This window comes from Erpetoichthys calabaricus, chromosome 3, assembly GCF_900747795.2.
Source record: "Erpetoichthys calabaricus chromosome 3, fErpCal1.3, whole genome shotgun sequence".
NCBI lineage: Eukaryota > Metazoa > Chordata > Cladistia > Polypteriformes > Polypteridae > Erpetoichthys > Erpetoichthys calabaricus.
This window is the reverse complement of record NC_041396.2, coordinates 199,592,470-199,617,017: the sequence shown is the minus strand read 5'-3', so window position 1 is coordinate 199,617,017 and position 24,548 is coordinate 199,592,470. Positions and strand designations below refer to the sequence as shown.

Here is a 24,548-nt window from a genome sequence, read left to right as displayed (position 1 = left end):
CTCTGGAGCTCTGACAGAGTGACCATCGGGTTCTTGGTCACCTCCCTGACTAAGGCCCTTCTCCCCCAATTGCTCAGTTTAGATGGCCAGCCAGCTCTAGGAAGAGTCCTGGTGGTTTCGAACTTCTTCCACTTACGAAAGATGGAGTCCACTGTGCTCATTGGGACCTTCAAAGCAGCAGAAATTTTTCTGTAACCTTCCGCAGATTTGTGCCTTGAGACAATCCTGTCTCAGAGGTCTACAGATAATTCCTTTGACTTCATGCTTGGTTTGTGCTCTGACATGAACTGTCAACTATGGGACCTTATATAGACAGGTGTGTGCCTTTCCAAATCATGTCCAATCAACTGAATTTACCACAGGTGGACTCCAATTAAGCTGCAGAAACATCTCAAGGATGATCAGGGGAAACAGAATGCACCTGAGCTCAATTTTGAGCTTCATGGCAAAGGCTGTGAATACTTATGTACATGTGCTTTCTCAATTTTTTTATTTTTAATAAATTTGCAAAAACCTCAAGTAAACTTTTTTGACGTTGTCATTATGGGGTGTTGTGTGTAGAATTCTGAGGAAAAAAATTAATTTAATCCATTTTGGAATAAGGCTGTAACATAACAAAATGTGGAAAAAGTGATGCGGTGTGAATACTTTCCGGATGCACTGTATATACATCACTGATGTAAATAGATGTCATCAACACATGCATAAATTTCCTCAATGCACCACAACTGCAGCCATCCCTTTGTTTTTACATATAAATCTATCACACCTAACAAAAAAGCTGCCAGGCACTCATATTCACAGCAGTAAGTGTGAGATTCACGAGTTTAGCTATACTTTAGCAGGAGCATGCTTTAGCTGAGGGAGCAGCCTGATCAGCGCATCACACACAAAGTTTGAATAGGAAGAATGCAGCTCACAGACTATGAGTACCCATTGTTCTTGCTTTTTACATTGCTCTTTTAAGGTAAATCACTATTTTTAAAATGATCACTGTGGCAGCACAAGCTGAAATTCTTTTGAGACTTTGTCTTGTTTGCCCTTTTTACAGAGTCCCCTGAAGCCGCTCATCTGCATAATGAAGTGTCAGCTCATGCTGTGGGTGACTGATCCTCACGCTAACGCAGCTTGTCAGCAATGTTACAATGTTTTTCATTCACCACCTGTTTTCCTTACCCAGTTAACCTGGGCAACATCACGGAGCAACCAAAGCCTATCCTGGTGATGTTATATTTTACTTAACCAATGCAGTGAGATTTGGGTGCCAGAAAGGAAAGCGTCTGCCTGTAGGTGCTTGTTGGGTCTTGTGGGCAGTACTTGATGAAGGCCGATACCAGCAGTGTTCAATGCTTCATACGTATCCCCCTTCCATTCGATATCATATACTAATATAAATGCGCTTTGACCTACAAGGGGGATCCAGATCCCACTATCCAGTCATGTAATTGTAATAATGAATTGGGAGGAGGAACAAAACATAGACTAAACAGAGTACTGCCAGTAATTTGGTTCCACATTAAGCACTGCTTGCAGTGGAGTGTAATTGTTAAATGTTCAGGAATGTAATTATAATGTGTACACAAGATAATAAATCTGGAACTGACTGATGAGATACGATATATCAAAAGAGTGTCTTACATAATTTTAAAAAGCCATTGCCCTTATCCATCTGCATACACGTTGTACATTGCAAGCTTGCAAAACCAATAAACACTTAGCCTTATGTGCTTTTGCAGTATGTTGTTTGCACACTTAGTAAGAAAATGAAAATATGCACTATAGCCAAGCCATGATGAAACAAGAAAATAAGTTTATTTTTCTATAACGCATGCTGCTTTTTTTTCTTCAGTAGATGGTAGAAAGAGAAAACTGAGGACACAGTATAAAAGTAATTAGTAATTTCTAGTTTTCTGTTGATAGATATTTATTCAAATCCATTTTAGGATGAGGCAGTTTTAAATTTAGAGTTTCGTGGCAATGTGTTATTGTGATTTGTAGTAATTTTAAATGAACTTAAAATAACTCACATCTGAACTATATACTTGCAGCCCAATAAAGTCTAATCATGTAGATTATATTTAGACTTTTGAATTAAACTGACTAACCTAATATAATCACAGGAGCGAATGTGAAAACTATAATCATCAACTTATCCATTATGCTGAACAGCAGAGTACAGTATATGTGGAAATTTAAGGCAAGTTATAATGTAACTAGTGCTGGGAGGTATACCGGTTCATACCAAAAACCGTTTTTTATTTTTGCTATGATATGGATTTTTCTTATACCGCAACACCGGTTTAAATAGACTAAATAACATTCGGAAAGTGGCGCAGCAGGAAACTGTTTAAGGGGGGGACCTTTTTCACTGCTGCACCGCTAAACATGCATGCAGCGGAGTACATGCGTTAGTGGAGGGTATTGAACAGTGAAAATGGACAGAGAACATTCTGAAACTGAAGAAGACGGTAAAGTTGAACATGATGACACAGAAGAACTTTTGTCGAAAAAAAGGAGCCGTGTCTGTTGTCTTGAGATACTTTGGTTGTAAAAGGTCGGATGTGGAACATTATTTTCAAATGTCTGAATACTGTTTCTATACTACTGGATAATACTGCAAGCCAAGTTGCACTTGTTTTATTTTTTTTCCAATACTGTGTAATGTACCTGGGTACTGTGTAATAGTGTGATGACATGCTGAATTTATTCTCGACATTTCCACTTTAATCTCAACACTTATGACGAGAATAAAGTCAGCATGTTGACCTTATTCTCAACATTTATACTTTATTCTCACCATTTACGTCGAGATTAAAGTTGACATGTTGACTTTATTCTTGTAATTTGTCATTAAAGTAGAACATTGTAAACTAAACTTCATCTTAAAATGAATATTTCATTTACTAGATTTTCTCAAACCCCGTCATAAATTATGTAGCACATTAAATGCTTTGTGTTAAGTGTTCCCCGAGCCATGTTAATCGCTACGTGATTCTTTAACTGACTTCCTCTTGCACTAAGAGGAGGCACAGGCAGCGATCACCACTCAGAATAAATTAATTTCATGATATTCCTGCTCCCTGAACATTAAGAATGCTAAGATAAATACTTGATATCATTTTCATGATGAAATGCATTAAAGCATGCATTAATCATGTGGGGGCACGGTGGCGTGGAGGTTGTACTGCTGCCTCGCAGCAAGGATGTCCCAGGTGTTCCTTGCCTTAAATTTGCATGTTTATCTGGTGGATTTACTCGGCGTGGTTCAGTTTCCTTTCAAAGTCATGTAGGATGTGGGTTTTTGTTCTGCTATATTGACCCTACTAGTGTATGTACTACTCGTAATCACCCTGCGATGTGCTAGTGCCCCATTCAGGATTTGCTCCTGCCTCGCACACAGTGCTTGCTGGGATGGGTGCAACCCTGAATGGATGGCATAATTAAACATGTATAACAAAGATTTTTTTAACGTTCTGAACACTCCGTGGTCTAAGTTTATAACTAGTTTTAATTTCACAAAGACGTTTATCGTTTGGTGATTAGTTATGTGGAGAAAGAAAAAGGAAGGATAGGAAATGGGGGTTTGGTACGTCAGACAGAGACAGCACGCATGAAATAAAGAAAGCCCGCTCAGAAGAACATCCATTGAATTCTGTGTTCGTGTCTCTGGCCACCAGATCACGAATCCAACATTTACACAATATTTAAGATAAACTTGTGCGATACCCATTCATACATCCAGTTTTTTGGAGCCTCATCACACCGGCCATAAAGTTCTCTACACTGAACGTACACATGGGGACCACTTACTGCGAGGGAGCAGCACTACCACCACGCCACCGTGCATGTTTAAAACATGCTTTAATGCATTTCATCATGAAAATGATATCAAGTATTTATCTTAGCATTCTAAATTTTCAGAGAGCAGGAATATCATGAAGTGAGTGTATTCTGTGCGGCGATCGCTGCCTGCACCTCCTCTTAGTGCAAAAGGAAGTCAGTTTAAGAAGCACATAGCGATTAACAACTGGGTTGGGGAACACTTAACACAAAGCATTTAATGTGCTACATTAACTTATGACGGGGATAGAGAAAATCTAGTAAATTAAACATTGATTTTAGGATGAAGTTTAGTTTACGACATTGTACTTTAATGACAAAATAAACTATGAGAATAAAGTGGAAATCTCGACTTTAATCTTGACATAAGTGTCGAGATTAAAGTGGAAATGTCGAGAATAAAGTCAAGATGTTGACTTTATTCTCGACACACAGTTTTTTTTTCTTCACCATGGCCCTAATATGCTTCCATAGGGCTATACCACAAATAGCATTATAAATGCAAGTTTCAGTTTTGTTATATGTACAGTATATAGCTTAGCTTGAAGCAAGGTCCATATTAATGCAGTTTGCCTTAATGAGATGGTTCATTTGGTAAAGATGACATCACCAAGTTGCACTTGTTTTATTTTATTTTTATTTGGTGAATACTGTGTAATGTACCTGGGTTTAAAGTCTTGGAAGTAACAGTATTATTATTGGAAGTTGCACTATTATTTATTTTATTGTTATTATTTACTAGTTTAAATATTATGCAGTTTAATGATGGTAAAATTGTTTAAAAAGTCACTTTAACGTGTCAGTGGACAGAGATGGTTAACATTAACAGAAAGTGTAGTAGGTTTACAAAAATTTTTTACTATTTATTCCTTTTCTAAGACATGTTCAGTGCAATACAACTTTTGACAAGCAACTCTGGATATTTTACTAAGTCTAAATGCCTCTTTGGATGGTTGAAAATATGTTGTCAAAATTTTAGTTCAAGTTGTTTGCAAAATTTGTTCAATAAAAAGGCTCTATATTTTGACTGCATCTGTCATGCAATGTGATTCCTTCTCTTCATTAGCGCCACCCCCTTGAAAACTATCACTTTATGGGGACTTGCAAACCTGTATTAATACTTGTGTGTACATTAAAATGTTTTTTTTTTTTTTGTACAATGTACAGTTCACATGACAGTGGAATAGGTTATTCTTAGTCAGTCTACTGCAGTAATTGCAGTGGAAAATTTGGTTAACATCCACTCATGCATGGGAAAAAAATACTGTTGAATACCGTGAAACCGGAATAATTTAGAAAAATACCGTGATATAGAATTTTGGTCATACCACCCAGCACTAAATGTAACCCCATTAATGAGATGAATATACAGGTACTTTGAATTAAAACAGTCTTTAGCAATTCACTCAAAATCTACAGTTGCAGGATCGATTGACAGATTGGTGCCCATGCTATATCATATTGTGCGTATTTACTGATTATGTCGTTTTGTAAAATTTTGTTAACTTGCTGAATCTGTTTAAGGTGGGGCTGGGAAATTTTTTTCAATTAAATCATTTAATTGTAATTAATGTTTTAAAATGATATTCAAATGTAAAGATCATGATTTTTCTTTTTTTTAACCAAATGGTACAGTTTAACAGTCAAGCAAAAACCTTAGTTTAACCAGCTGCTCATGTGTGTACATTCAAAACATATTGTAAAAATCTGGCTAAAAATCTCCACGAAGCATGTTGTCTTAAGAGCCAAGTCCTAACAAAAGGCATTCAAGTAAGCTGCTCTGAGCACAGCGAAGGAGGGGTGGGCACAAAAGGAGCTGCATCTGGGGGCAGTGCCAGTCACTGGCCCAACCTATAGTTTTTTTTATCTTTTTTCTCAAATGAAAATTAGTGTACACTACATACATGCATTTTAATATATATTACCCATGATTAAAATATCAAATGATTGTAAAAGTGCATAGCAAATCACCAGTTTTAACTTTATCACTAAAAAAGTTTATGTAACTTGTGTTTGGAAAGTACATATATGGATGACGAATATACAGCATATGTCTGCATAACAAAGTTTCAAAAATAAGACTGACTTAAAATGTTGTCAATCACATCTACTCAAAATATGTGGCATTAACAGGAGCCTATCAACTACTAAGTTACTGAAGTTACTTTAACACTCTCATTGACCTTCACTGAATTGATTGTTAAGACTCACTGAAAAAAGTCATTTAAAAAGAACAAAGCATTTGTGAATATCCCATCACTACTCTTAGGTTATGTCTTGTTGGAGGGAAACAAGAACAATGTCTTGATAAACAGCAATTTTAGGTTTTATTGGCGAAAGAAAACAAAATGTGTCAGAGTCTTGTGTCGGCTGTGAAAATTTCAGCAATGACACAATGGTGAATGAAAACCTTGACTCTCGCTGTGCACACTTTAGTGATGGGTGTGCTACCTTTGTTATTACTGATTGTGCTGGACAACCTACAGCCATCCAGGCACCAACAGTATGTAAGAATATGTGTCCTTTGGACCATAACAGGAGACTGATGGTCCCTCATTTAACAACATGGAAAACTTATAAACTTGTCACAAAATGCACCCAGTCTGGATTAAATACAGGATAAACACTTTGCACATAACATGGTTGAAAACTGCTAATTAAGCTAACATATGAGCCACTGAGATGTGTGAGAAAAAGTAACTCGAGAAAACACTCACAGAAAATGTTTTTTCTTAAACTAACCTACTGTTTAAATTAAGAAAATGCACACACGTAAGAACAGAGTGCACTCTAACAATACAAAAACAGATTACATTAGCAACATTAAGGAAACTAATGCTGTATATATATGAATACCCATTTGAAAAGATAATTAAGTCCATATGAGTGAGAATGGACAGATGGGTGGATGTGGACTAGAATTTGATGTGTCAATACCAGTAGGATAGGCTCCAGCTGTTGGGACCCTAAAGTAATAAGTAGGTCTAAAAGGAAGAAAGTGTCAACATTTTAATAAGAGAGTTTATTACCAACACATTTCTAAAAACTGTTACAATTTGCATTGTACTTTATTTAAGCAGAGCTATTGTGCTAGTGTGCTATCCTGCTGGTATTGACAAATCAAACTCTAGTCCACACACACCCATACATCCACTCTCACTCATATGGAATCACCAATTAACCAAACATCCACTGCTTTGTGATGTACCCAGAGAAAAACCTACAAAAACCAAAAAGTATGTGTTAACTCCAAACAGACCTTGCCAGGATTTGGACCGATTGTGTTGTATGTACTCTTATCTTGTAAGCCACTTTGAATAAAGGTGTCGGTCAAATATAAAGTAATACTAAAAATGCTTTATTTATTGCACGTCTCTGTATGTATACATTTGATAAATATAATGTGAATGGAGAGAATATAACATGCAGTAGGCAGTGACAGAATAGAAGACAGGAGGGGGAACAAGTCACCTTTTTTGATTCATCATTTATGTTTAATGATTATCACTGACTGAAAGGCAAGATAAAGAAGCAAGGGAGTATGAACATCTGTGAAAAATTAATCATCTGCAGCTTCAGATGATTTTCTAAGAGCCTCGTGAGTAACCTCCATGTACTTTGGAACATGTTATCTAGCAATGAAAATCTTGATTGGTTGTTTAGTCAACAGAAATGTATTCTACTGTATGTACTTGTTTTTATACTTATCTCTCCGTAATTCTATGAACTCACATACTATATCCAAGTCAGGACTATATATTTTACCCATAAATCTAATTTTGTAGTGCTACCAAAGGTCAACATTTCCATTAAATATATGTATATTTAATCGAACCTTACAGGTTTTCAGATGGCTACAGTTGTTTATCCATCCATTTATCAATCCATTAATTTTCAGAAAGTGATGTTCCAGTTCAGGGTCATGGAGAGCTACAGATTATCTCATTAGCTTCAGGTACATGATAGGAACAAGCCTTGGGTGAGCTGCTACACTATCGCAATACACTTTTACACACTGACACTCATTCACACTGGGACAATTCAAACTCTTTCAATTTTGATGAAATAACCACTTTATCAAAAGATATGGGAAATGCAAAGTCAACTTATAGGTCTGCGGTTTCTTTTATTAAAGAAAATTTAAATTGTAGCATGCAGGGCACTTTATTTCCATGTCAACATTAGTTGTACAGAATTTAAATTTGTAAAGTCCATACAACTAAGCAGTTCAAGATTGCAGGGATCCAGAGCCTATAATTATAATAATCATGGAATATACTGTATGCAGTTAGTGTATATTCTATATTCATTTATATTTATCTTAAATTATTTGCCATGTATTGTAAGGTGACTTTATACCATATTATCCACCCTTATATTAGTGTGCATTTCATTATCATAATGAAGTAGATAACAATAGGAAGAACTGGTTGGAAAAATGATTTTCTACATCCGCTGTAGCCATTTTCTTGTTCTAGAAAGACGAACTGTTGACCTTGTTCAGGATAACAAATTTGTTTGGCTGTGGATGGTTAGGTGGATTGGTGATTCTAAATTGGCCCTAGTGTGTGCTTGGTGTGTGGGTGTGTTTGTGTGTGTCCTGTGGTGGGTTGGCACCCTGCCCCAGGATTGGTTCCTGCCTTGTGCCCTGTGTTGGCCGGGATTGGCTCCAGCAGGACCCCCGTGACCCTGTGTTCGGATTCAGCGGGTTGGGAAAATGGATGGATGGATGGTGGCTGTTGCTATATACACTTGTGTATGGTTAACTAAATATACAAAGAATGCTGGGGAGAGACACTCAGTATGAATAAACAGGTTCTCAAAATAGCTGGATGCATGTTATATGATAGATAGATAGATAGATAGATAGATAGATAGATAGATAGATAGATAGATAGATAGATAGATAGATAGATAGATAGATAGATAGATAGATAGATAGATAGATAGATAGATGGATGTGATTATACCCCTGTCCTATTCCCCAAAACGACTTGTTTAAGGCTCCCAGGTGTTCAGTCAGGTATTACCTAAGAGTCTTATTCATGGCACCTGCAGACATAGCCACATTGCTGTGGCATTAGCTCTGCACAGTTGTTGCCTTGGACTCCCCTCTGTGTCATTCTTTGTAAAAGTCATAGTTTGAATATTACATTTTTGGGTTTTTCAACTTTTTGCTTGTTAATAAAATTCTGATTTTTGAATGTGTTAATTTGGCTAAGAATTTTGTTTCGATCTATTTTTTTTTTATATTTTTTCATTTTATTTTTCAGGTTTTTAAATTTCTCAAATTAATATGTTCATTTAGATATACAACATGCTGTGTTGGGCAAGGCATTTTTGCAGATTCGGCTTTCCCCCTGGGGTTAAATCATAATAAGGGTAACATCTGGAAGGGTCAGCACAGGTCTGTGGGGAGTGTCCTAGCAAGTCTTATGAAAAAGGAATAACAGGTACAGTGATTACACTGCAGGAAGGAATGGCACCAACAGAAGGAAAGAGGCCCTATTACTCTACTGCATAGCACAAATGGGCTAAAAGCATGGACACCTAGAAAGAAGAAAAAAGGAAACACGGAGAGAAATAGAGAGAAACTTGGGGGGGGAACAGAGCAACCCAGGAGGCAAAAGGATATCCTTTTACCATTGCTCTACATAGTAGGTTCCTTAAATACATCCAGGAAGAATGAAAAAGGTTTAAGGACTCAGATGCAAACAGAGATAGCAAATGCACTGGAATTGCTTGTTGCCACACCCACCACACGACAAAACAGCTCGTGATCGTGGTTGGCAACCCCCCAGGCAGACACATGGTCTAGTCCAGGGGTGGGCAATGTCGGTCCTGGAGAGCCGCAGTGTGTGCAGGTTTTTGTTCCAACCCAGTTCCTTAATGAGAATTAAATTATTGCTGATGAAGCACATATTGCTTAAGTGACAGTTTGATGCTTCATTTTAGTGGTCTCGCTTGTTAAGGTTCTCCAACCTTAATTGCTTATTTCAAACTTAAACTGCTGCATTCAGTGTTTTAATTGCTTCTTATTAGCAATACGATGTAAAAGACAAAGCAGCCAGCAGTTCTCCAGCTAGCTTTTTTCCAATTACATCTGTGTGTGTTCATCATGCACTGTTTGATTTAATAAAACACTTAATAGAAAAATGTGACAGACTGAAAATGATCTATTTTAGGCTTCAAATCATTTGGATGATATCCTTGGAAAGGAAAAAAATCTACGATATAAGAGCCTTACATTGCACAGACTAACAAGCCATAAAATTAAATAAGGTCTGAGATTGGCAATGATTGGTTTCTAATTAAGCAATTGGGTTGGAATGAAAACCTGTAGCCACTGCGGCTCACCAGGACCGACATTGCCTACCCCTGGTCTAGTCCCACCCTCTAGAAATTACCCTCTATCTGCTGCAGCCAGGTGTTAAGTGGACGTCCACTTGACCTGGTCCAGCCACTTGGGTTCTCAACAATGAGGATCCTGCGAGCCAGATCACACTCGGGGAATCGCGCCACATGGCCGTAGTGCCATACCTGACGCTCCCTCACAATGCAGGTAATATGCCTCAATCGGGACTCCCTGAACAACCGCTCATTCAACACAAAGTCAAACCAGCGGTACCCAAGGATTCTCCGAATAAACACCATACCAAAGGAGTCCAGTCTTCATCTCAGGTCACTGGATAGTGTCCATGTCTCGTAACCATATAGCAAGACAAGAAGCACCAGGACTCCAAAGACTTGGACTTCGTACTTTTGCGTAGGTATCAGGAGTGCCACACACCCCTTTCCAGCAACCTCATGACCCCCCATGCTCTCCCAGTCCATCTATTGACTTCATAGGAAGAGTCACCAGAGACGTGAATGTCACCCGCCGAGGTAGGTAAATCTCTTGACGAGGTTGACACTCTCTCCACAAATAGACACACTGCTGATGGCTGTACCTAAGAGGTCATTAAAGGCCTGGATCTTGGTTTTTATCTAGGATACTCGCAAGCACAGACACTCAGACTCCTTGCTCAATCTCTTGAGGGCCCAAATCAGAACCTCCATTGAATCCACAAAGCTCAGAGCATTGCAGGCAAAGTCAAGATCAATGAATCTTTCTTCACCAATAGATGCCCCACAGCCACTGGACCCCATGACCTTGCCCAACACCAAGTTGATGCAAGCAATGGACAGAGTAGGAGCCAGAACACACCCCTGACAAACCCCAAAATCAACTGGGAAAAACACAGAGGTTCTGCCTCCACTCTGTACAGCACTCACAGTTCCAATGTACAGGCCAGCCATGATATCCAGCAACCTTAAGGGGAACCCTCGAAGTCTCAGGATGTCCCACAGAGCAGATCGATGAAACTGAATCAAACACTTTACGAAATTCAACAAAGGCTGCGAAAAAACTCAGTGCCAGGATGCGGTTGATGGTAGACTTCTTAGGCGTAAAACCAGACTGCTTCAGTCACTGGTAGGTGAGCAAGTGACGACCCTGATAAGGATCTTACGCAGCACCAAGAGCAGTGTTATCCTCCTGTAGTTGCTGAAATCCAGGCGATCATCCTTCCCTTTCCAGACAGGGATTATAAGTCCTGTTTTCCAGTCAGTTGGGATGATGTCAGCCTCCCAAATGGAAGCAAAGATTGCTTGCAATACCAGGATGACAGCCTGGAGAAGTTCACCCCAGATACCACAGATCCCTGCAGCCTTCCCTACCCTCAGCTGGTTCACCATCTGTGTAATCTAAGTGAGATTGGGTGGTTCACAGCTAATTGGAGGATCAGCCTCAAGAACCATGGACCCAGAGACATCCAACGTCCTTGCCGGAATAGCCAGCCCAGCGGGTCACAACTGCAGTGTCATCTGTAAGGGCCGTTCCATCAGCCGCCCTCTGGGCAGTCAGGGTGAAGTTAGTGCTATCACTCCACATCCCCAAAATCTCTGACAGAGAGATGGCATCTTTACAATGTTAACCTACAGACACAGAGATGGCTCAGGCACACTACTGTGTATCACCAAGGGACAACTAAAAGGAAGCTCTAGCCTGAAATATCAGTTGCAATATTAGTGCCACTCTTGACTCCTGAAAGTAATTCAAATACATAAAGCAGCCTTGATCCCATAGATATATTAAGTCACAAGCTGGGAGTGAGTTGAGGTAAGAATTGAACTGGCAGAAAAGAGAGGAATAAAGAGAGTTGTCTAATTGCACGACCCACTCACAAATATGAGACTGAATTAGAATTGACAAAAAACAAGAACATCTGTGGGATGAGGAAAGACAGCATGAAAAATGTACAGACACTGAGAGAATGCGCAAGCTCTCTGCAAACAATTGTCAAGCACAAGGGTGATACATCTGTGAGAGTACAGCCCTGACTACTGAGCTACTCTTTGATTCCTTTATATAAGATTTTTTTAATAATATGTGAAATCATTCAAAACACGAAAACATACACAATACACAAAGAGTACAATTGATTTTCATGGTGTTAATCATGAATCTATTTTTAGCCAAAGTAATTTTTTTTAGTTATCTTCACATTACAGTAGAAGTAAGAACAAACGAAAGATCTGTGTTGTCAATAAATGACATTGCTTATAATCAAAGCCTTGATGTATATTATATGGTTCATATAAATTAATATAATCATTTCCAAATTCTTAAAATTGTGCGTAGATGAAACCAGTGTTTTAGACATGGGGGGTTGCAGCGGCTAATGGCAAACTAATTATGCCACCTGCTGAAGATAGTTAATACAATACGTTTAAAAATATTTGATATCTCTTGCCCTACATGTACCTTTAGTATTCCTGTCATTGGTATCCTCATATGTCTCAGTCTCTCTTGCCTCTTCCTCCCTCAATCATGCTCCCATGAAGACTGCTTCTTAGACTCTGTCATTTTGAGGTGCATTGCTTGCCACCTGCCCACTTTTGGACTACGAACAATGGTGGATGGACCATCATTACCCACTGTGAAAATATCATTCAGCTATTTGCAGATATTTTCCATATTTTACGATGACTCTCAGTGTTCCTCTTACACCTTTCCTTGTGTGCTTCCACCACCATTCCCTTGCCAGGTGAATCCTGTCTTAATCACGCTTGATTCAGCAACCACAGACAAACTAACCATTCAGACCAAAGTCAAACTGACCAATCAGGGGATGGAAACATAGACATTAGCATTTTATTATACAGATGTTAAAGATGTGTCAAAGAAAATGATCAACAGTTTCAAAGTTGGCTATATTAATATACATATTGAGACTTTTCTCTTTACAAAATAATAATAAAGGGAATAGTAAAGCATTAATAATCCTTTCTTAAGAATGACTCTATATTTCTTAAGCTTTTCTGAGTCAACATTGTAATAAAAAAAAAATGATGCACATACTGTATGTGCAGGTATTGTAACTGTAATGAAATAAGGCTTCTCCATGTAATAACGGTGCTAAATTCCTTGGGAAAGAAGTAACCAACTAATCGAACATTTGCTTCTTTTCTTTAAGTTGCAAATCACTTACAGCAGCTGTTCAAATGAGTGATCTTCTGGTCAATAAGGCAGTGAAACATCAATGTTAAGATACCTCTGCCAGACTCTACCAGATGTTGAGCACAAAGCTACCCATTAACAAAGGAAGTGTCATCTGCTCTTTCACACCCTAGATCAGTAAGCACCACAGTTTCACATGTTGATGCAATATGTTTATCTTACTTAAAAAGAATGAAAGTCCCGAATGGGGCACATTACCTGCATTGTGAGGGAGTGTCAACTACGGCACTACGGCCATGTGGCAAGATTCCCAGAGGGTGATCCAGCTCGTAGGATCCTCATTGTTGGGGTCCCGAGTGGCTGGACCAGGCCAAGGGATTGCCCACGTAACACCTGGCTGCGGCATATAGAGGGTCATTTCCGAAGGGTGGGACTGGACCGCGTGTCTGCCTGGGGGGTTGCCAACCGGTATTCCGAGCTGTTTCATCGTGTGGTTGGTGCGGCAACGCACTGTACCAGTGCATGGTCCCTAACTTGACTTGACTCAAAAAGAATGATTCACAGTGTAAAAACATGAAATAATTCATGCTGTGCAAGTCTACAAAATTATTTTTGTATATTTATCTAACTCCTGTATCCAAAACAACTTAATAGAGACACATACAATTAAAATGACTTGCTTTAGGCCACGTGATGAGTAGGGCTACATCCAACAAAAAGATTAACTGCATCCTGATTAAGTACTATCACTCACTGAGATTAAATTAACTGTTTTCACTGTTTATTTATTGACTGATTTAGATCAGTTGATTTTCTGATGAAAAGTAGCATATAAGAATCAGTCATAAAAATCTATATTGCACCCTATTAAGAAATTTCTTAGCAAAAATAAATATATAACAAAATTACCATGAGTGCCATTTTTGTCTCCACATCCATTTTGCAAATGGTTCAGAAAAGTGTAAATTTGCACCTCAAAGCCCTTCTTACGATTTGAATTTTATTTCATTTTGCAAAACTGTTCCTATTTAAACACAAAGTAAAAATGCATGTACTTACTGAGTTTTACATATTTGAAACTTGTCTAATAATTTTTCTATCAAAATTACTATTACGTGAGGAATATACACCTTTGTATTTACTCCTAACTTCATAAAAAATAAATTTCAAAAAACAAATTTTCTCGACCAAAATAAACAAGGCCAGAAAATAAATGACTTGCATCCTTATGATCTTTGTTTTTTTTGGGGAATAGGCATTAAAAAGAAGAATCAGAAGAAAAGGGCTTTTAAAGACGGTGATCAGCATGAGCTCAAGCGCGTGCAGAAGGAACTCCGAGTCCAACTCAGGGCGGCGAAGAAGCAGTACAGGAGAAAGCTGGAGCAGAAGTTGCAGAATAACAGCATGAAGGAAGTGTGGGATGGGATGAAGATCATCACTGGCTGCAGCTCGAAGCGGGGTACCACCATTGAGAGAGACGTGAAGAGAGCAAACCAAATGAACAACTTTTTTAACAGGTTTGACCACCCTAACCCACTCTCACTCTCACCTCGGAGTACTGCACCCCTCCACACATCCTTCTGCTGATACCAGCATAGGAAAAACATCCCCACCCATAATAACAACAGCGCAAGTGAGCAGAGAGCTGAGGAGACTTCGTGCCAGCAAAGCAGCGGGTCCAGATGGAGTATCGCCACGACTGCTGAAGGTCTGTGCATCGGAGCTGGGGGGTCCTCTACAGCGCATCTTCAACCTGAGCCTGGAACAGGGGAGAGTCCCGAGGCTTTGGAAAACATCTTGTATCACCCCAGTCCCAAAGGTATCACGTCCTAGTGAGCTGAATGACTTTCGGCCTGTTGCTCTGACATCACATGTGATGAAGACCATGGAGAGGCTGCTGCTTCACCACCTTAGGCCACAGGTTCAACACGCCCTTGACCCTCTGCAGTTTGCATATCAGGAGAAGGTGGGAGCGGAAGATGCCATCATCTATATGCTACACCGATCCCTCTCTCACTTGGACAGAGGCAGTGGTGCTGTAAGAATTATGTTTCTAGACTTCTCTAGCGCCTTCAACACAATCCAACCTCTGCTCCTTAGGGACAAGCTGACAGAGATGGGATTAGATTCATACCTAGTGGCATGGATCGTGGACTATCTTAAAGACAGACCTCAGTATGTGCGTCTTGGGAACTGCACGTCTGACATTGTGGTCAGCAACACAGGAGCGCCACAAGGGACTGTACTTTCTCCGGTCCTGTTCAGCCTATATACATCGGACTTCCAATACAACTCGGAGTCCTGCCATGTGCAAAAGTTCGCTGATGACACTGCTATCGTGGGCTGTATCAGGAATGGGCTGGAGGAGGAGTATAGGGACCTAATCAATGACTTTGTTAAATGGTCCGACTCAAACCACCTACACCTGAACACCAGCAAAACCAAGGAGCTGGTGGTGGATTTTAGGAGGCCCAGACCCCTCATAGACCCAGTGATCATCAAAGGTGACTGTGTGTAGATGGTGCAGACCTATAAATATCTGGGAGTGCAGCTGGATGATAAATTAGACTGGACTGCCAATACTGATGCGCTGTGCAAGAAAGGACAAAGCCGGTTATACTTCCTTAGAAGGCTGGCTTCCTTCAACATCTGCAATAAGATGCTGCAGATGTTCTATCAAACAGTTGTGGCGAGCGCCCTCTTCTACGCAGTGGTGTGCTGGGGAGGCAGCATTAAGAGGAAAGACGCCTCACGCCTGGACAAACTGGTGAGGAAGGCAGGCTCTATTGTTGGCATGGAGCTGGACAGTTTAACATCTGTGGCAGAGCGAAAGGGCGCTCAGCAGGCTCCTATCAATTATGGAGAATCCACTGCATCCACTAAATAATGTCATCTCCAGACAGAAGAGCAGCTTCAGCGACAGACTGCTGTCACTGTCCTGCTCCACAGACAGATTGAGGAGATCGTTCCTCCCCCAAACTATGCGACTCTTTAATTCCACCAGGGGGGGGTAAAACGTTAATATTTAACATTATACATAGTTATTGTCTGTTTTTTTCACCTGTATTATTATCATTCTTTAATTTAATATTATTTATTGTATCAGTATGCTGCTGCTGAAGAATGTGAATTTCCCATTGGGATTAATAAAGTATCTATCTATCTATCATATCTATCTATCTATCTATCTATCTATCTATCTATCTATCTATCTATCTATCTATCTATCTCTAAAACTGCTGTCTTCAGGTCCAGAGCTCTAGGTTCAAATCATCACCCTGTTATTACGTATGTGCAAGAGTTATTCTTCAGAGCAGTGCAATAGGACAGGGGTGTCCAGCTCCACTCCTGGAGGGCGGCAGTGGCTGCAGATTTTCCTTCCTGACATTTTCTTAGTTAAGTGACCAATTTCTAATGTTAATTGACATATTTTACCTTTTTTAATTACCTTATCTTTTAAGATTCAATCCTCTGAATTGCTTCTTTTTTTCTTAAATGGCAGTCACACACAAATGAGATGTGAAGTGAGCCAACAGATGACCAGCTAAGTCACGAGCATAAACTCCAAAATTTCATTCCAACCAGTTTCTTAATTAGAAGCCAAACCCATTATTTAACTCCATGGTATGTTAACTCCATGGTATGCTGGTGCTCTCATCCTGCCATACCAAAGATTTCCAAAAGTGTTGATTTTCTTTTTTCAAAGAGGACCATCAAAATGTTTTGTGGACCTGAGCAGATCAACATTACTGAGACCTACACCTTTCTTTATTCTCAAATATTGTATGATGGACGCAGGTTAGCTGGTCATGTGTTGGCTTGTTTTGTGTCTCATATTGTTTGACTGCTAATAAAGAAAACCATTAAAGGGTCTGGGTCTTAAACTGCAAATCAATTAAAATGAAGGCAAAAGAATTAATTAGCAACAGAAAATGGTCAGTAATTAAGAAAATAGTTAAAAAGAAAATATGCATCCACTGCAGCCGTGCAGTTAGACACTCCTGCCACTGCAGAACCGTTTTGGGTCCCCAAAAGACCCATTCACATGAAGGTTCCAGCAAAAGATTTGTAAAATGCCACTAGTTATAATTTGAAAAGGGCTCTTGATTACAGGCTAAGTCTAGGTTTTCTTAAACTGTTAGTGCCCTACTAGATAGCCTACCACAGATGAAAGATTTCAGTTTTTTCTACTTATTAGGAAGTTTTTCAACGCACAAAGAACCAATTTCATATGCAAAGAACCCTTCCAAGAATGAAATGTCAAGCAAAGGTGATACGAGTAACAACCCAGATAAAAAACATAAAATGCCATTAAATAACCAGAATTTTTAAGAGCGTCTTTTTCATACCGTACCCCTCACATTATTCGTACTGGGCAGGCTGACTGGAGACTTTCAGACTGGTGTTCTGTCCTCGGTTGATTCCTCCCTTGCTGCCCATTTGGACCGTCGCCTGCCGCCGCACCCTGAAGTGTATTAAGTGACTTTGACAGCGGATAGTCTTGCTTAAAGAAGGTGTAACACCTGTGGAAACCGTTATTTTGTTTTCTTGCCTATACGCAATTTTCAAGGATCTGTGGAATTGTATTATAAAAGGTTTTGAGGGATCAATATCAAGCAATGCATGACGATTCCATTTTCTAAATGAATTAAAGATATTAAGAAAGTCTGGAGTGAAACACAGCACTTTTACGCGGGTGAGTCCCAGGCCAGTTTATTCACGTAAGTGCTGAAAGCAACACGGGCCAGAGGGGCAGCTGTTTCGCCCACCGACGCGGAAAAGTCACTGGCAGGTTTACCATTCAAAAAGTGAACTGAAGAGGAGGAAGTGGAGGCGGAGAGGGCGAGTTCAACCCCAAGTATTACATAAGCTGCTGCTCTGAACAGCACGACTGTGTATACAGTACAACACAGTCACCTTGTGAGGCGATGTGGCCGCGCAATGTACCGTTTTTCTATTACCTCAAAATCCGAATCAGTAAACCCCTCTTGGCTGCACACGAGCAACATCCACCGTGTGGAATACGAAACACAACACAGGGTAACATTTCGCGTCGCTTTAATCGGGCAATTATGAGCGCTCCAAGGTAAAGCTGGCACCTGACTAAAGCACTGTGGCACGTGCAAACGAAAGTCAACCGTTGAGGTTGGGTTGTTAGTCCAGCCCGGGGAGACGCAATTGACTTTATGTTTTTGGCCCCGATTGCACTGTCTTCTCCTAGCGCTGGCCTCTCCCATTGCTGAACACACGCAAATCGAGCTCAGCGAGCGGTGCGACAAACGAAGCTCCCTAAAGGCACGGATTTTAGCAGCGACTGACGGTATGCATGGCGGAAATATAACATGTACACCTACCTGCAGCTTTGAAGACGACGCTGTTCTTCCGTGTCTCATATTAGGTCACCGTTCACGTTCTTCCACAGATCATAACAGACAGCTCCACTGGTGTCTGCTCTCATCCTGAAACCACAAACCCAGAATCGGCGACGAAGCCCGAACTCGCTGGGCAAAGTCCGCATATGCACTGGCAGTCCAACATTCACCAAGTCCTTAAAGACCAAGGGAACGCATCTACAAAAGATTAGCAGAACCCGTACTCCACCATGGGTTAGTAAATATCCACCCAGCACTGTGATGCTTTCTGGTTTGTTTTATTTCAGCCTTGCTTTTTCTGAATGCGACCACCCTTCGCGTAGCTCCTCCCAGGCCATCGTGACGTTGGCGCTCTTCAGCTTTACCCGTTACACTGTAAATCAGCAAAAAAAAAAAAAAAAAACGTGTCTGATCATTCAGCTGGTTCAGCATGTTTGTAAGAAAACAGACACAAATGCCGGAAACAGCGGCAAAAGATTGTTCACTGTTGGAGTAAAAAGGAGCAAAAGATCGACTGGTCTGGTCGAAGAGGAGCAGGCAGGCAGGCTCGCTGTCGTCTTTCTGTTTTGTTTGCAGTTAACGTTTACTTACCTGTTAAATACAAATGTGTGTACAAATCATCCATGTTTACTTCATATAGCTCCGTTAACCACATGCTTAATGATGACGCGTCTACTAATACTAATAAAATTATCAGCAAAATAGGATAAAATTACAAACGTTTTTAAAAATGCGATCTCTACTTTGATTGAAAAATACTTTGTTTGCTAGCAAGTACGGCTTGTGTAGCTCGAGTATTAAAGTGCTGTACATTCAAAATAACGAATCAGGCGAAGTCACCCTCTTACTAACATCATTGTGAGTGAGGTTTGGAGGACATTTGCCTTTGCATTTCTTCTTTCTGAGAGAAGCATACACACACTGGGCAGCCACTTCTTGATTGAGTTTTCTTTAAATCCCATCCAGATTATGTTCTGGTCTTGCTGCAGTTTAGACTCTGATGTACTGTACTGGGAGATTGAAGACCTCTTAACATATGGGCACCATGGGCACTGGCCTGTCTCCCCAGGAGCACAGGGGCCCACGCAGTCCTGGTGCTAGGTTATTTTGTGCCCTAGACCGGAAGATAATCTGGATGGGATTTAAGATATTTATATAACAATTAAAGATTAAATCATAGTGTTGTACTAATTTTTGATTATATTTGCTGTACAATACACATAAACTAAATAAATAAGGAAATATTACACTTATCATTTAAAATAATTTATGTAGATTACCTGAAAAATAAAATACATTAAAACAGTGTCCTTTTGTGCACATACAGTGGATTCAGAAAGTTTTCAGACCCCTTCACTTACTACACAATTTATCATGTTATAGATTTAATTTTAATCTTCACTCAGTAATTCATAATGACAAAATTAAAACATAAGTTTACAGAAAGGTTTGCAAAATTATTAAAAAACAAAAACTGAAATTTGTCATCCATGTAAGTATTCACACCTTTTGATGTGGCAATCCAAATTGTGGTCAGGTGCATATTGTTTGCTTTAATTCTCCTTAAGATGTTTCTAGAAACTTGATTGGAGTCCATCCATCCATCGATCCATTTTTCAATTGGAGTCCACCTGGGGTAATTTGAATTGATTGGACATGTATATAATGTTCCAGAATTCAGTTTACATATCAGGACAAAAAACAAGTCATTAAGTCAAAGGAACTCTTTGTAGACCTCTGTGATAAAATTATGGTGAGGCATAGATCAGAGCAAGAATGTAAAACTGCAGCTAAAATTTTGAGTGGTCTCAGTAATTGTGAAATGAAGAATTCTGGAACCACCAGGACTCCTAGAGTTGGCCAACGGGCCAAACTAAATAACCAGGGAAGAAGGGCATCATTTAGGGATGTGATCAAGAACAGAATGGTCACTTGAGCAGAGCAGGGGTGTAGCACAGAACTCTGGGCCCTATACATAACCAGTCTCTGTGGGCCCCTTCCTCCCGGTTCATGTTTGTCACATGTCCTTTGAATTGTTTTTAAAAAAAATTGAATCGACAATTGTGCCAATCTGTAGTGGCTATTATGGTATTCTAGTGCCATGTTCATACCATATTTAAACAAGTTATAATTTGTGATATGTGCTTATGTCTGCATAGTTTGAAACCTCTTTTCTCAACACTATTACTTCCCTATGATTAAATAAGGTTTGCTTGAAGTATCATGCTTAAGAAAACATTATTTTCTTCACGCTTATTTTAATATATATCAATATTTATCACTCCTAAGGTTTAAGACAAAACAAAAGAAATACCATCTTGGTTTTCTAACCCCTACATTTAGAAAAGGCTTATAATACTATATAATAAAAGACCACTACACAAGAATTCACTATGAACATGTTTCATTTGCAGAAACAAGGACAAAAAGAGCCAGCTTTCCAAATGTGCCAGCCTATACTGTACAGTATATTAAATGCAAGATACAATTATATATTAAATACTATAAAAAGTGTATTAAATATCCAAGCCCACAGTGTAGTGGTTCAAAAGTATGTAGATCAAAAGGCTGAATAATTAAAAAAATAGAAAGCTGAAAAAAATAAGTTGGGTGAAGTTTACTAAGAACATTTTAGCCATGCCTCCATTACCACAAGGTTTAGTAGCGACTGTTTACAGCAGCCCTCCCCTATCTCAAAAATAATAGTTTGAGAGGAAAAAAGTCGGAAATATGCCAAAAGCTGTAAAAATATCATGACTGAATTACAAAGAAATGATAAACAACTGTAGAAAGTGACACTTAAGCTACATAAACTAAACACGGACAACATCCCTTGTGTTAGCTGCACTAACCTTTCTTATGAAAGAAACGAGTCAGCAGCAGTTTTCCCTCATTTTTTTCTTTCTTTTTCATTTGTTTCTATTTGTTTCTGAAATCCAAATTTTCCTTTTCTTGGTGAAGGACATGATGGATTACTTTCAGAAATCAAATCAGCACTCCAGCATATCAGCACTCTGCTCATTTGCATAATTGGAGACCAATCTAGTGCAGGGGTGAAATAAACTATTTTGTGCATTTTACTCTACTATTTTTGTAAAAAAAAAAATTAGTAACTCACCCGATAATTCTGGACAATTTATATGTACAGTATGTATGATACCAATTACTTGGAAATAATAAAAAAAAATACAGACAAAAACAATGTTTTCATTCCAGGCTTTGAGGGTCCCCCACCCAGTGGGCCCTGGGTAATCATTACCCTGAAAACTACAACACTGATAAACAGAACTATAGGAAGCTAAGATGAGAGAACCTGTAGGAAGTACAATCAGTCAGGCATTTATGATAGAGTGGCTAGGTAGGAGCTACTCTTGATGACATTTAAAGGACTCTGAAGGAAAAGATTTTCTGGTCTGATGAGAAACATTGAACACTTCGGACAGAACTCCAAATGCTATGTCTTGTGAAAACCAGGCACAACTTACCTGCCTAATGTCATCCCTATGGTGAAGCATGGTTGTGGCAGCATCATGCTATGGAGGTGTTTCTGAGCAGCAGGGACAGGGAGACTAGTCAGAATTAACAGAAGGTTGAATGCGGCCAAATACAGAGAGATCCTTGAAGAAAACCAGTTCCAAAGTGCAGGTGACTTCAGACTAAACAACTATTCACCTTTCAGAATGACAGTTACCCAAAGCATGTAGCCAAGATAACGCTGGAATGGCTTCAGGACACGTGTCTGACTATACATGAGTGACCCAGCCAAAACCAAGACTTAAACCCTCTTGAACATGTGTGGAAAGACACGAAGATGGCAGTTTATAGATACTTTCCATTCTGTTTAAGGGAACATGAGAAATTCTTCCAGGAAAAATGGGATAAACTACCCAAATTCAGGTAAGCTAAGCTTGTAGAGACTTGATCAAGAAGACTCAAAGCTGTAATTGCTTCCAAATGGGCTTCTACAGGGTACTGAATTAAAGGAAGATTTGTCTCTATCTTGTCCCAGTCCTCTTAGGACAGGCATGGGCACATTCAGTATTTGTCACTATCTTGTCCCAGAACCATTAGAATAAACAAGACCATAAAATGGATTAAGAATGTTTAAAAATGTAACATTATTTTATCATTCGAAATGACAAAACACCATTTAAATCTGCTTTTTGCATTTATGGGACTCAAGAAGGTGGAGAGGAGCAGCCTTTGCAATGAGCTGGACTGGAATCAATGATAAAGACATCACTCTATTTTTTCAAGCACACTCAACAAACATGCATACAGATACATTTTTATAGAAACATAGTTTACCACTGTCCCAGTAATGTAATTATTAAAGACATCAACTTGTGTGGATGAAAACAGAACTCATTTTCAGTCAGTAAAGTGAAACAGAAACCAATTCTAGGTTGTATGAGAGTATGCACAAAAATGGATACAGTACAATGGCAGAAACCTAGTGGAAACTGCTGCTGCTGTTGTGGCAAAAATTTCTGAGCAAAAGACGCACCAAGAGGTTTTTACCTGAAATGAAGGCTATTAGGAGACATAGGATAGGCAAACAGAGTATGTGGTTTTATTGCAATAAAACAATAATAATAACACATACTCAACCCAATATGGCCAAATTGGACTGAGCACTGAACAGGCCAAAAATCACAGTTTATATAATTATTTCTTATCATCCCGACCTTGCTCAAATTAGCTCATTCACTGTTCCCTCTGACTCCCCTCTGCACCTGTCCAGCCGGTACCTCGAGTTCTCATGGGAACCATTATTATCTCCTGATTTCCTTCTGCAGCTTGCACCGGTATTTTTACTGTCTATTGTTCATTTTTATTTTCTGTTTTTGTTTATTTGATTAGCCTCGGACGGGCAGATGTTCCTTCTCCCATTTTTGGGCTTTCTCTTATCATTTCCCCTTCCTTGGCTTTCAACGTATTTTATATTGTTGGCTAGCTGCTAAGCTTTAATCAAAAAGAAATATGGCATGTGTTTTTATTTAATCATTTGCTTGGCAGGCCTGACTTGCATTAATATCTGCACTAAGGTTAATGCTTATATATTTTTCTATATTTATTTATGCTAATACATGAATACACTAATTTTATTTTCCATACATTACATCATCTTGACCTCATTGTAACAATGCCTTTGCTGTTTCTGCTGACTCACTATTCCAGCTGGTTTCTCACATGCATACCATGACCATCTTTCTGTATTCCATCATTGGTATCATTCCTTGCTTCCTAGCCTTCAAACAACAGGTGTTCTCCTTATTCCCCCTTCTGTTGTCCTTGGGTAGTTTCTGTTTGTCATTCTCTACCTGCTCTATCTTTCTAAGTTTCCCAATATTGGTAATTTTGCTTCAAGCTTAACTAGAAAATGCAATATGACTAATGTCTTTATTTAACTATTTGCTTGACATATCTTATTTGCTTGCCATGTCTAATTTATGCTAAATCTAATGCTTCAGAACCTGTTAATTACTTTTATATCTATTTATGCTAATACATACATTTTTATTTTCCATACTGCCTCATGACTCTAGGATAGAGTCATTGAATCCCAGCCCAGTCAAAGTCTGTGCAAGCTTTATATGTTCTTCCTGTGTCTATATGAAGTTTTCCTACCTCATTTCAAATATGTATGTGCTGCGTTACCTGGCCTAGTGTGACAGAGTGGATGTGCTCAGTGGAGGAATGGCACTGCTATTTTACAGAGATTTCCTCCCTTAACTTGGGTAAAGGTTGGTATGATGAAATTATCTAACATTCATTCATTAATGCAAACGAAAGTCATTCTCATTATTATGGGATGAAAAGATCATTTTTAA

At 39.2% G+C, this 24,548-nt stretch overlaps 1 protein-coding gene across 2 annotated transcripts in view; it reads right to left on the bottom strand.

Annotated features, from left to right (window-relative positions):
- Positions 1–19,025, bottom strand: part of LOC114648559 (nuclear receptor coactivator 7-like) — a 193,516-nt gene extending 174,491 nt beyond the window's left edge. Inside the window, exons 1-2 of one of the 2 annotated variants that reach the window (XM_051924804.1) lie at positions 18,697–19,025; positions 12,647–12,770 (exon numbers count right to left, since the gene is read on the bottom strand). The gene's annotated coding sequence lies outside the window, so the exon portion shown is untranslated. The remainder of the gene's footprint in view (positions 1–12,646; positions 12,771–18,696) is intronic. The other variant, XM_028797654.2, reaches the window with a different exon arrangement.
- Positions 19,026–24,548: the final 5,523 nt, after the last annotated feature.